This window comes from Pezoporus flaviventris, unplaced genomic scaffold (genome assembly GCF_033815535.1).
Source record: "Pezoporus flaviventris isolate CSIRO_AGI_PZ_B2104156 unplaced genomic scaffold, CSIRO_AGI_Pfla_v1 ptg000097l, whole genome shotgun sequence".
NCBI lineage: Eukaryota > Metazoa > Chordata > Aves > Psittaciformes > Psittacidae > Pezoporus > Pezoporus flaviventris.
The window spans coordinates 1,767,544-1,779,812 of NW_026892645.1; positions in this window are offsets into that span (position 1 = coordinate 1,767,544).

Consider the following 12,269-nt stretch of genomic DNA (forward strand, 5'->3'; position numbering starts at 1 on the left):
CGTCCTCCAGGAAAGGAACCCCCAGTTAAGTGAACGCTGCTCACTTGGTGCAGTCCCTGCTGGGCTTCTGGATGGGTTTATGGTTTGTTTCCTGGCACTGCTCTGCTTTGGCTCCGGGTTTTGCTGGGTCCATCCCGGCTCTCCTCCCTTTCCCAAGGTTGCTGCCCTGGAGGGCGGCCCAGGAGGGGTGCAGCAGGGCGGGTTTGCACCCACGGGTGCTGGGGGTGCTGCCGCTCCCTCTCCCTGACTCCACGCACGTGGATGAAGTGAGAGATTTATGCCAGAGAGGCCCCCTGAGCAGCTGCCATAAATCACGGCCGCGAGCGCTCCCTGCACCGGCGGCAGAGGAACACTTCACGCCTGCTCTTTATTTATATGCATCTTTTGCACCGAGCCATTTCATAATAGACTGCGGAGCAGGTCCCGAGCCCCGGCGGGGGCTGATCTGTGCTGTGCAGAACACAAAATACAAATGAAGGGTGAGGAGTAGGAAGTGCATCATTCCCGACGCGCGCCGCGTGTCCGCCGCGCTCTGCGGCGCTGACTTGGGCGCACCGGTGCTGAGTTAAGGTCGCTGCTGGCACATCCATCAGCCCCGGCGAGCAGGGCTGCAGGGCTCCTCTGTGGAGAGGTGTTGTAGGGTGGCTTAAGGGTGGTAATAGGAATAGTAATAATGCCCTTGGGGTGGTGAAGGGGTGGCGGGGGTGGCAGGGATGGGTTGGAGTGCGATGGGCACATCCTTGGGGTGGCACCGCGAAGGCTTGGTGGTGGGTCTGGTCCTTGCTAGGTTTGGGCAGGGGCCCGTTGGGCCGGCAGCCCTCCCTCAGCCCTCTAGGAGAGGAATTAGATGAGTCTAATTCAATGAAAGGACAAAAGGAAAAGAAGAAATGCCAAGCCACGAACCCAGATGACGGCGAAACCCAGGAGGGGGAGGTAACCTCACTCCTCGGGCCCAACCAGAAGTTACAATGCATAAATTATTGCACCTAAAAGCTTCTATAATTTCACTTCTATTTGATTCACCATCAAGTACCACAATGCTCTCTGCATCTCCCCGTTTGATTATACATTTGTACCAAGACACAGCTTATGCTTAAAATAACATTACTGGAATAGAGACGGACAAGAGAATTCATTTGAATGGAAATCAATTTGATTAGAAAAGTAAATTACACCGAGTCTGAGCAGCAGATTCTGGTTCTGAATAATCATCAAATAAATGGGTGGCAGCAAAGGTTCTTAAATGCTTCCATGGAACGGAGCTGCTCGGGCAGGAGCTGCGGTCACTGCCCAGCACGGTGATGGGGCTGGGTCCCTTGGGCAGGACACCCCGAGCCGAGCTGCTCCGGGTCCCCAGGAGCACGGGAAGAGGACAAGGTCACCAGTGTCTGTCTGAAGTGACGTGCATGGCTCGATGTGGGTGCAGGGCCACGGGCAATGGGCATGGCTGTGCTGGCTGAAGGGGATGTGCACGGGTTCATGTGGCTGGAGGTGCCTTCAGGGCTGTGATTTCATCTGCCCGTGGGTTATGCTGGTCTCAAACAGCCATTGGAAGAGCAGTGCCCCCCAGGTAGGGAATCACTGCTCCCAGTGGGTGACGCTTGGGATAGAGAGGACACCGGGGCACTGGCCTGGCTGTGGGGAGGACATCAGTGTCCCTTTGTGGCCAAGGTCTAGGAGGCCAACAATGTACAAGGAACCAGTGCCCACCGGCGTCCCCATTCACTGCCTCCAGGTACGCTCCCCTGTGCCAGCTGCGGAGCAAGGAGCCGCGGAGCAGAGCTGCTCTTTGCTGAGCTGGGCTATTTTATAAATAATCAATTGGTATTTAATCCCCATGTGATAACTGTCTTATTAAATCTAAATTTAATGTGTATTTGGGAAACCCTAATTTAAAGTGTTACTGCATGCACCATCTGCTGCGCTCTCTAAATACAAATGCAATAACATAATTCAGAATTACATCATAAAAGTAAGTTATAAGAGATTAAAATGCACAACTGTGTTCTTCGGTCGAGGCAGCTTTTATGCTTTTTCTCCTGATTCAGGCACAAATCACAGACAAAACGTCCCTGCCCTGATTAAGTGATTTCCTGCAGGGATTTTTGGTTTAGTGGCGAGCGGGAGCGCACGGGAGGGAGGTGAGAGCGGATCAGGAGCTGGCAATGGGCTCCGCTGCTGCTGAAGACACTGGAGCCATGGAAACCTTCCGCTCATCGGTGCCAGGTTGGTTTGGGACGCCCAGTGCTGCCCAGGCAGGGGTAGGTGATGGGCACAGGGCACCCCAGGGTGTTGCATCACCCACAACCCAAGAGCAAGCCCCCAGCACGGGAAGGGACTGCTCACCGGGAGCATCAGGGACCTTAAAGGTAATCATAGAACAGTTTGGAAGGAACCTTAAAGCTCCTCCAGCTCCAACCCCCGCCACGGGCAGGGACCCCTTCCACTGGAGCAGCTTGCTCCAAGCCCCTGTGTCCAACCTGGCCTTGAACACTGCCGGGGATGGGGCATTCATAACTTCCTTGGGAATCCTTTAGTGCCTTAGGTCAGAGCATCCCCTCCCAGCCCCTTCCCACTGTTGAGGGGAGGCTCAGTGACACAAAGCTGCCCTTTGTTGAAGATCTGGTCAAATATAATGCAGAGTTCAGTGCATCAATGATCTTTTATAGTGGCAGTAAATCTGATATCTTTGCAAAACCCCCTATTTTCTCTCTACATTGCATGAAACATGAGATTCCTTAATAGAGAGGGAAATTAAAATCTAGTTTTATTGCAGTTCCTGTAACTGGTATCTAAGCTATTAATAATCAATCCGTTCTTGCTTAAAAGCTAACATTTATCACGCCAGCTAGGATGAGCTGACGGGCACTGGGGGGAAAGTACAATTGACTGCAATTACACTTTGAAAAATGTTATCTGTGCCACTGACCACTGGGGATGAATGATGAGATTTCATTTATTTCCTCAGGCTTCAGTCTCTTTTTACCCAACTCCTTGTTTGCTGGTGGGTTGGGTTGGGTTCTCCTTTTACCTACAGCTTGCCTCCACTTTGGGCTGCTCAGAGCCAGAGCTGAGGGGTCTGCAGGGTCCCGAAGTCATGGGGATCTTCCATGCTGTGCCCTAGTGCTTGCAGGTGCCATCCCCTGCTCCCATCCCACTTGGGTACAGCGCATCTTCCTCATCCCAACATGGGGACATCACAGCCAGGGCCATCGCACCTTCCTCATCCTCACCTGCGGACATCATGCTCAGGTGAGCAGTGATTTATGTCCCTGGGGGCCAGGGCACCCATGGGTGCGTATTGAGGGGGATCACCCAGCCTTGGTCTGGCTTCACCAAACCTCTTTTAACAAAGACCCCAGCGCAAAAGGTGATTACGTTTATCCCTTCACTTTACAGCGGGGAGGAAGAGGCTGGTGAAGGAATTGATTTGCTTGATTTACCGGTATTAATGAAGCCCTGACCGTGGCTCTCCCATAGCAATATCGTGCTCCCTGGGATGATTCTGCAGCCTCCAAACTTCTCAAATGACTTTCTGCAATTAAAAATCACTAATTGTTCTGTCTAGAGCAAGGGTAATGAGACGCCTGTTCAGCCTCATCATTGTCAGCCCCGTGATTTGTTGTTTGCTCTGTAATAGAATTAACCGCTTTACCTAACGGGTGCCAAAACTTGATAATTAAAGCTGAGCAAATAATTTGCAACAAATGATTTGCCCTCTGGGTTTGCTGGGGTCCGTGGTGGGTGTGGGGCTGATGTGATGCCAGCAGCCGCGGTGATGGGAGCCGGCAGCAGTGCCCAGCCCAGCACGGGGTACCCCCAACAACCTCCTATTGCTTAAAATGGTGATTTCTCACACGAAAATGCCTCTGTTCGTTTCTTCCCAGGAAAAAAGAGGCTCCATCCCGGGCTCTTCCACACACCTGGAGCACGAGGCAGATTGTTCAGCAGGGCTTTGTTGGCTCATCCATCAGTGAGGAAGCCCCACAAGGAATATCAGGTGCTCCCTGGCAAATCCCGAGGGCTGCGTGGTTGGAAAATGGGGAGAGAAATCCCAATAATGAGCCAACAAAAGGAATTTGGTCAGACACAACCTTCTAGCAAGGATGGCCGTTAAAACGATGGTTCTTAGCCAGGTTTCAGCAGAGGCTTTAGAAGGCATCACAATTAACTTGTAAGTTTCTATTACACGTTATAGCACAAAGGGGCCATTAACACAGCGGTGACACGAAGTTTAATGCACTTGGCGAATGGGACAGTTTGTCTCTCCCTCCTCGCTGTGTTCCCAGTGGATGGCTGGGATTCAGTGCTGCTGTTTGCCTCGCGGGGGGGATGCTCAAGGGGCTGGCTGGTACCACAGGCACTGGGGATGATGGTGGTGATGCCCCGTGATGCCGGGGCCGGGGGGCACTGGTGGGAAGGGGCGTTCTGGCCCCAGCTCTGCGCCACAGCCAACGAGACTCAGATGGATATAAGGAGAATATGAAATGTCTCATACCTATAACTTTGAATTAAAAAAGCAATGCAGTGTTTATTGGTTCTTCCGAGTGTCTCCGGAGCGGCAGGCTCATAAAGATCATATTACAGCACAAGCCATTATGCAAAGAGTTTACTATATATACATTTCTAAATGCTTCAGCAAACAGCAGCCTACTTATGAGCAGAGAAGGATAACTGGTTCGTTTGGGGTAACAAATGATCCTTGATTTGATTTTAAATGCAATGACAGCAGAATTTACTTCTTATTTAATCACTTGCCAGAGCTGTTGAGGACGGGCTGGTATTAAACTGCACAATGCAGCATATGACTACTGAATCAGTTGAAATAGGCATAAGAATATATTATGTTTATAGGATAGAAAAAGATTGTACAGCAATGCATATAGCTAGAATGGGTATTTTTGTCATTTATACAGTAGCTTAGATCATTATTCCTTCCCGCTTCCAATTTTTCAGTAATAAAAATACAGGGGATGTGATTCTCTTTGCATTACAGATAAACCACCTTGATTCGTTATTAAATATTTTTATTAATCTGAAGTACTACAAAGCATTTGAGCAGATAAATCAGGCGCCCAATAGTCATTTCCTCTCTGCTATGGCTCTATAAAGTGGATTCATTTATGAGCGCGCAATACCAGAAAAGAAGGTTTCCATATTCATTAATACGCTCCTTACGGGTCCGGTTTTCACATCCCACTGCACCTCCTGAAGGGTTAGCACTGACTTGGTCCCCAAAAGCAAACAGGTCTCAGTGATCCACCCTTAATCCTGCCTTGTCCCAGGTCCGCCACCGGCCAGCCCTAGGGTGCTCAGGATCTCAGCACTGGGGGCCACCAGCACCTTTGGGGTGATTTGGGGATGGATCCAGCCCCAGCATCATCCCAGCTTTGGCAGCACCCGGCAGCTCTCCCCATAGGATGTGAGGATCCCATTGTTCAGCAAAGGGACCGATGGGGATTTGGGGCCCAGCTCTGCTGGAAGCTGCTCAACCCCCTAAGGTGTCTCTGGCCTCGCGCTGTCCCTGCGCCCCAGCACCCTGCATCCTCCCACCCCACTTTGTGGCCAGCCCCTCAGGGCCCATGTGGCCCCAGGTCATCCCAGGGGATGCTGCCAGGGATGTGGGACCAGCGCAGGGGCAAGTTGAAGCAGCAGCATTCAGCCTTCATTCTGAATGCTGACAAGTCATTTAGTCATCAGAGGAAGCTGCAGAGGCACAAAGGAATTAAATCTATTTAAAACACAGCCAGGTGTGCAAACAAGTTTATCCTATTGTAACAGCTAAGGTGTGAATCGGGAGGGCTCTATAAAGGTTACAGCAGCTGCATGGTTATTTAGGGCTTCTTGGGAGATGTGACATTTAGTGCCTGCATTTGCTGGGGCTCTGGGACTCACCGGGACCCCTGGAGCTGCTGCCTTCACCCCGCTGAGCCCAGGGCTCTGATCCCTGCCCTATGCTGGGGTTGGCCTCATCCTGCCCCTTCACCCCTCCCGGCCCCAGCTGCTGCTGGCACCCCCGGGGGACTTGGCTTTGATTTCACATTCGACTGCAGCAGCTGCTGAGCATTTGTTTGCTGTTTGGAAACAGGAATTATGGCGCTCGGCAAAAGGCAGGGTCCCTCCAGGGCTGCAGCAGGCGCAGCGCCAGCCTGGCACCCCGGGGCTCCACAACGTTCCTCCTGCTATGGGTGGCCTTTTGTGGCCAAGCTGTGATTGCACGGTGGGGAGTGGGAGTCCAGATTCGGGGGGATTTAGCTCTGCTTCTGCCCAGACTGCTGCTGCTTCCTGCTTTTGAGCATCCCTGCTCCCTCCCGGGCATCCTCGGGCAGGATTGTGCGCGCTCACCCGGTCCAGCACATGGTGGGAGCCCACCAGCACCACAGAAGGATGCAGGTGGTGAAGCTTGTCCCCATGGGGAGGGGTCTGCATAGGGAACCGCAGCGGGGTGGCTGATTTCATGTGTTTCACTGATCAGGTCAGGGGCTGTTTGGAGGCAGAGGAGCGGCCTCTCCGGATGCACTGGGATGCTTTCCTTGCTGGCAGCCATGGGGCTGCACATAAATCCGCCGTCAGCCACAACCGTGTCACACATATCCCAGGACATGAATTTCTCCTCTAGTTTTAGTGCTGTGTAAAGCTAAGTTATGGTACTTGTCAGCATTAGCGAAACACATCACTTCCATCCTGCCTGGAGAAAGCACAGCGGTGGGGCCAGGGGGCTGGAAGAGATGGAGGAGAGGTGGCTCAGCTCCTGTTTGAGGGGAATTATAGGGACCAGTTTATCGCTGGTGCTTGTCCATGGCCGAGGTCATCAGCACAGCAGCAAAAGCCACTGCAGGGTGGCTGTGGAGGCACCTCGGCCATGGGAAGCTCTTCTCCATCCCTCCACCCCCCTCTGCAGTACTGGCGAGGATCAGCAGCACGCTCAGACCCCTCTTGAGGGCCGTGGCTGCAGTGAGGGCGGTGGAAACTGGATTCAAACTAAATCCAACCAGAAACTCTCATGGTGCCAGCCAGGGCTTGAGCACGGAAAGCTTGGGAAGCGCTGGAGCTCCGCACCTCTACGGCAGAGGAGCGCTGGTGTAGAGCAGTGGCTCCTCATTCCCAGGACACGCAGACGCTCTTCAACACCGGCTTAGGAAAAGCAGGAGCAGATGAGTTTTACATCCTCGCAACACGGTGTTGAGGAAGGAAACGAGCAGCCAGCCCTTGTAATTGAGATGGATGAAAGGGCGTCCAGCTTCCCCTAAGCGTTTCAGGCAACGTACTTGAGGAGAATATGAAGTGCTGCTGCTCTCTAAAGATCGCCACGCTGCGGCTAAATTATTAATGACGAGGAATGATTTCATATTTAATCTAAAGACTATTAATTACACTGCAGACGAGCAACACACCAGCCCGAGAGCCCCTCGCACCAGCTGAATTATTTAGTGATGCCCCACATTTCACCTCAGTGTGGCGGCCGGCTGGGACACACGTGGCTTTGGGGGCAGACATTGGTGTCCCAATGGGGTACATGGTGCTGAGGACTCACCCCAAGCTCTGAGCCCCAGGGAGCTGTGCAGAGGGGGACACGTGTGGCTCCATGGGGCTGGGGGCATGGCTGTCTCCTCACCTTGGCCGGGCTCAGAGCCCAGCTGTGGGAACAGTAAAGACAGATGCTTGTTTGCCCAGGATTATTTGCTGATCACTGTTACAGTGATCCAAGATGATCATTAAAAAGTGAAATGGGCTGTTTAATAATAATGCTCAGAGCACTCAGTGTGCCTCGCATTATGAGGATGTTTAAGCATGAGCCCAATTAAGTCCCTCGCATCCCTACAGAATTACCCCAGTTGTGCAAACTATTAGGCAAACTCCAGGCTCCTCGTACTCGCAGGCAGTGCTGGAGCCCGGCGCTCTGCTAGAGACCCATTTCTATCCTGAGGCTAAATTAAAATCCTATTGTGCCGGTGCTGCTAATATTTCCTGCCCTTGTTTCCAACAATTAAACTGTGTCATTGTGCCAAAACGTACAAGGAAACAACAAAACGCTCTGGATCAGCTGCAAAGGGAAGGCAAATCCTCCCGGCTGCCTCCTGCCACCCAGACACGTGGTGACGGTCACCCCTGACGGATGAGGTGGCAGATGCGGGTATGCATCGTTCTCTGCTGCCATGCACGAGAAGCAGGACTTTGAATATGAAGCCAAAGGGGGTTTCTTCTCTGTTTAGGAAAGAAATGTGTGAACGGGGTCCCTGCAGGACCCCAGGGCAGAACACTGATGTACTGGGGGTGCATGGCAAGGGTTTGGGAGTGAGGGGCTACAGGGGAGGCTTGCGAGAAGCTGTTGGAAGCAACTGTGTCCAACAGAGCCAGTGCCAGCCAAGACGGACCCGCTGCTGGCCAAGAGCGAGTGCATCGGTGATGGTGGTAGCACCTCTGGGGTAATGTATTTAAGAAGGGGGGAAAGGCTGCACAGGGCAGCAGGAGACAGGAGTGAGAGTATGTGAGAGGAACAGCTCTGCAGACCCCAGGGTCAGTGCAGGAGGAGGGGAGAAGGTCAGCCCACCACAGCTGAGCAAAGGAGGATGATTTCCACCACTGCCACCCCCAGCACCAATGGCCTGATTCGTCTCCCCTTCTCCCACAGGTACTGCCACATCCCTTTACATAGCCCATGATTGGGACTGGCACCCAAAGAGCTGCAGGTGCTGCAAAGCTGGTGAGAGCAGGTGAACTGGTGGGGAGAAAGAGAGGGTAATAGCAGGCTGTTTAAGAAAGCAATGACTGTTTGGTCATGGCTTAGAAGTTGGTACTTAGAAATTCCATGAATTTTAAAATAAAGACACGGTAAGATTTGAACTTTCTTTTGAATACTGGGGAACTGCATTGCCTAATACCTTCCCTGGCCATTAAGGAGCTGTGCTGGAGAGCAGAGAGAGCTAAGTACTACACTGATAGAGCAGTTAAACACGGTAATAGAATTGTGTTTGGAGAGGCTGCAAAGCCAGGTATAGAGCCCATACATAAACAAGGCCATTACCAGCCAGGGTAAGCGGTGATAGAATTTCATGAATATCCCCACAAAAAGCTTTGTATATTTATAACAACCCACAGAGTCGTTTGGAGCACAGTCAGGGGCCTTTCAGAGTGATTCTGGAGTTAAATTGTACAACAAATCTGCGTGTGTCTGCACTGGGGTAGCAGCAGCAGCGCTGATGGCAGAGCTGGATGGGGCAGAGAGGTCCTGGGGTGCTGCACGGGGGGTGAGGCAGCCCTGCGGGGCTGTGGGTCCTGACCCAGCGCTGGAAATGACAGCCCGATGGATATGGCCCACGAGTTTTCCCAGTTTCCAACTTAAAGCACCCATTTTATATGGTTTTTAAGATGATCCTTGGTTTGCAAGGAAGGAGAAGCAGAAGGGGGCTGCTCCCACAGCTGGGATGGAGAGGGAAGCAGGAGCAGCGATTGCTCCTCCACTGTCTGATAGGGAAGTTGCTCAGGGGCACAAGATGGAAGTTTCCATGTCTCAGGTAAAGAGAAATAAATCTGGAACCCATCAGCCTCGAAGCATGAGGATGGGGATGCTGTGGGCTCCAGAGCCTGGGTGAGATGGGGGGCCCTCTGTGGTACAGTGTGATGAACACAGCCAGGATCCCATACAGGGGTTGTGAGCACAGATGGATCCTGGTGCTTCTCGTGGCTGCTTTGCTGGTGATCCTGCAGCATTCCCAGGACAGGCTGTCAGACACAAGCAGGATACACACGTGTGCTGCTGGAGACTGGGCAAGGAGACCCCAGGAAGCCTCTGCAAGAAATCCACACTCTCAACCTGTGCCGCTTGCAAACAACCCCTCTGAGCATATTTATTGCTTTGATTTAAATAAATAGGTACTTTAAACTGAGGAAAACTTCACTTTGCAACTCTTGCAAAACCCAAACCCAAGTGACAGGTCCGCAGCTCGAGCACGAGCCATAATAAAATGCTAATTGCAATTCATAAATTATATGGGGATGCCCGGGACTATTGAAGATCCTGGATGAAGTGTAGCGTTCAATTTATCCTGTGCATGCTGCCGACAGTGCTGCCGGCCTCCTTCTTGTCCCCCTGTGTTGTTTTGTCATCTCCGTACTATCACCAATTCATCACAAAGGCAAGTGAACTCTCCGATGTCCACCCACTGGGTGACTTTGTCTTCGCTACTCTATGACTTCTAAATTAAATTGTCAAAACACATTACCGAGAGAAATATCACAAAGGGAAAGTTCTTTACCCTTTTATCCCGGCTTAAGCGAGAATGGGTTTGATTTGAAGAAAACATGTCTGCTTCATTATCCCTCCCGCTATCATAATTCTTCACTCAGCAGCAGCAGGAAAAGGGAGTCGATACACAAGTCTTGGGTGACATGATGTAGCATCCCACTGGAGTCATCTCAATAAATCCCGAGATTGCCCAGGAAAAGGTTGGGGGTGTGTGTGTGTGTGTGTGTAATTTTCACCCTCTTTTTATTCCTCCCACTCTCAGACAATTTAAAAGAGATTATGGGTTTGCTGGTGTGGATTTCCCTGGGCTGGACTCCCCTGCTCCACCAGCACTGCTTGGTGTGAGATGAGCTCCTTGGAGCTCCTTGCAAAGAGAAGAAATCAGCCAAGCCAACACCCTTGTGTACTAAGGGGTCCTCAGACCTGTGTCCTCCCTAGAGAGCCACAGACAACTTGCAGGCAGTAGAGCAGTCCCAAAACCGCTCCAGTTTGCACCAAAGGAGACCCTGGGCAGCAGCGCCTCAATGCTAATGTTATGATGCTCCCCAGGTACAACCCCACTCTCCATGGGGTACTCACTGTTCTCCTAGCCAGGGAACTCACCATTCTCCATAGGGGTAGCCCCCAGGCCACCACTGCATCACTCTGAGTACAGCAGGAGGGTCCTGCTGCGAGATGCAATCAGGGAGAATAATACACCTGGAGACATAAACCAAAAAGAGCTGTTTCTCAAAGGAAAAGGGCCGTTGATTTCCCCTTTTCCTCATTCGCACATTGGTCTGGGCATAATGAATCAGTCAGAAAAAGCAAGTAACACATGGGGCACTCATTCTTTTGGCTTTGGACATTATTAACATAATACACACATATTGTTTATTTATTCGGCTGTAGTGCAAGTAAAGGAGGTAGAGCCCAGCGTTTAAATGGGGTATCTTTAAATGCTCGCGTTTCCTTCGCCGTTGTGATGCATTAGCCATCAGTAGTCAAATTGCCTCATATTTGCAATTTTATGGGTACATTTTATCAAGCACACGGGAGCTGCATTCAAAGCATGAAGATAAAGTATTCCACTTGTGTTAGGCAAGCACTGTCTCAACGCCAGATACGGCCAGAAAGCAGAAATCCCCCCTTTTTCCTGCCTCAGCTCCAGATTCATCTCCAAATACCGCTTCTACTTGCAGTTGTGACTGCTAGGAGCCCCCTTTATGGCTGGTAGCATTCACACATTCACATCACCATTGTGTTTAGCTGGGTGTGGAATCACCCAGCCTTTCTTTACTCGTTTAAGGTGTCTCACAGCAAAAACGTTATCGTTGTTCCCCCCACATCCAGAGCCGCTACCGCGGTCACTGAGCATCCCCTTCCCGAGGCGGTGTCCAGGCTTCCAGCTCCCGTCCTGAAGCAGGAACAGTTATGGTGAGTGAATAACGGTGGTAACCAGGTGAAAAGAGGGGCTCTCTGTGCGCCAGCACCCATGAAAGTGGCTTTGACAACCGGGACGTGTGCTGGTGCTTGGGCTCAAACAGCGGCTGCCTGGGGTCAGAGCTTGGCTCTTCGCAAAGGCAAGGTTTGCGGTCACCGCACGGCCCCAACGGGCACCCCATGGAGCCAGGGCCACGCTTGGGTTGCGGTGGGGAGCTCGCACAAGCTGCTCCCAAAGGGAGCTGCTGCTGGCAGGGAATTCACCGAGCGGGAATTTGCTCCCTCTCGTGGGCTCCGGGAGCTGGTGCCTGAGCTCTCCAGCGATGGTTGCACAAAGCCATGGGACTGCTGCGCACCTGGGAAACAGGAAAGAAAACCTCGCGTTTGACCCCAGGAGCTGCCACCGGGGGTACGGGACAAGTCAGGGCCCCTCCAGCGGTGCCTACAGCTTCCGACGAGCTAAAACTCAGTCTGCTTTTCGATGGGACTGGATTTTGGCTCCCCGGAGCTCCCAGCCCCTTCTCACAGGACCCGTTATTGCCTTTATCGCCTCCGGGTCTGCTGATCCCGCCTGGATTTATTCCTTCCAGACAGCTTTAGT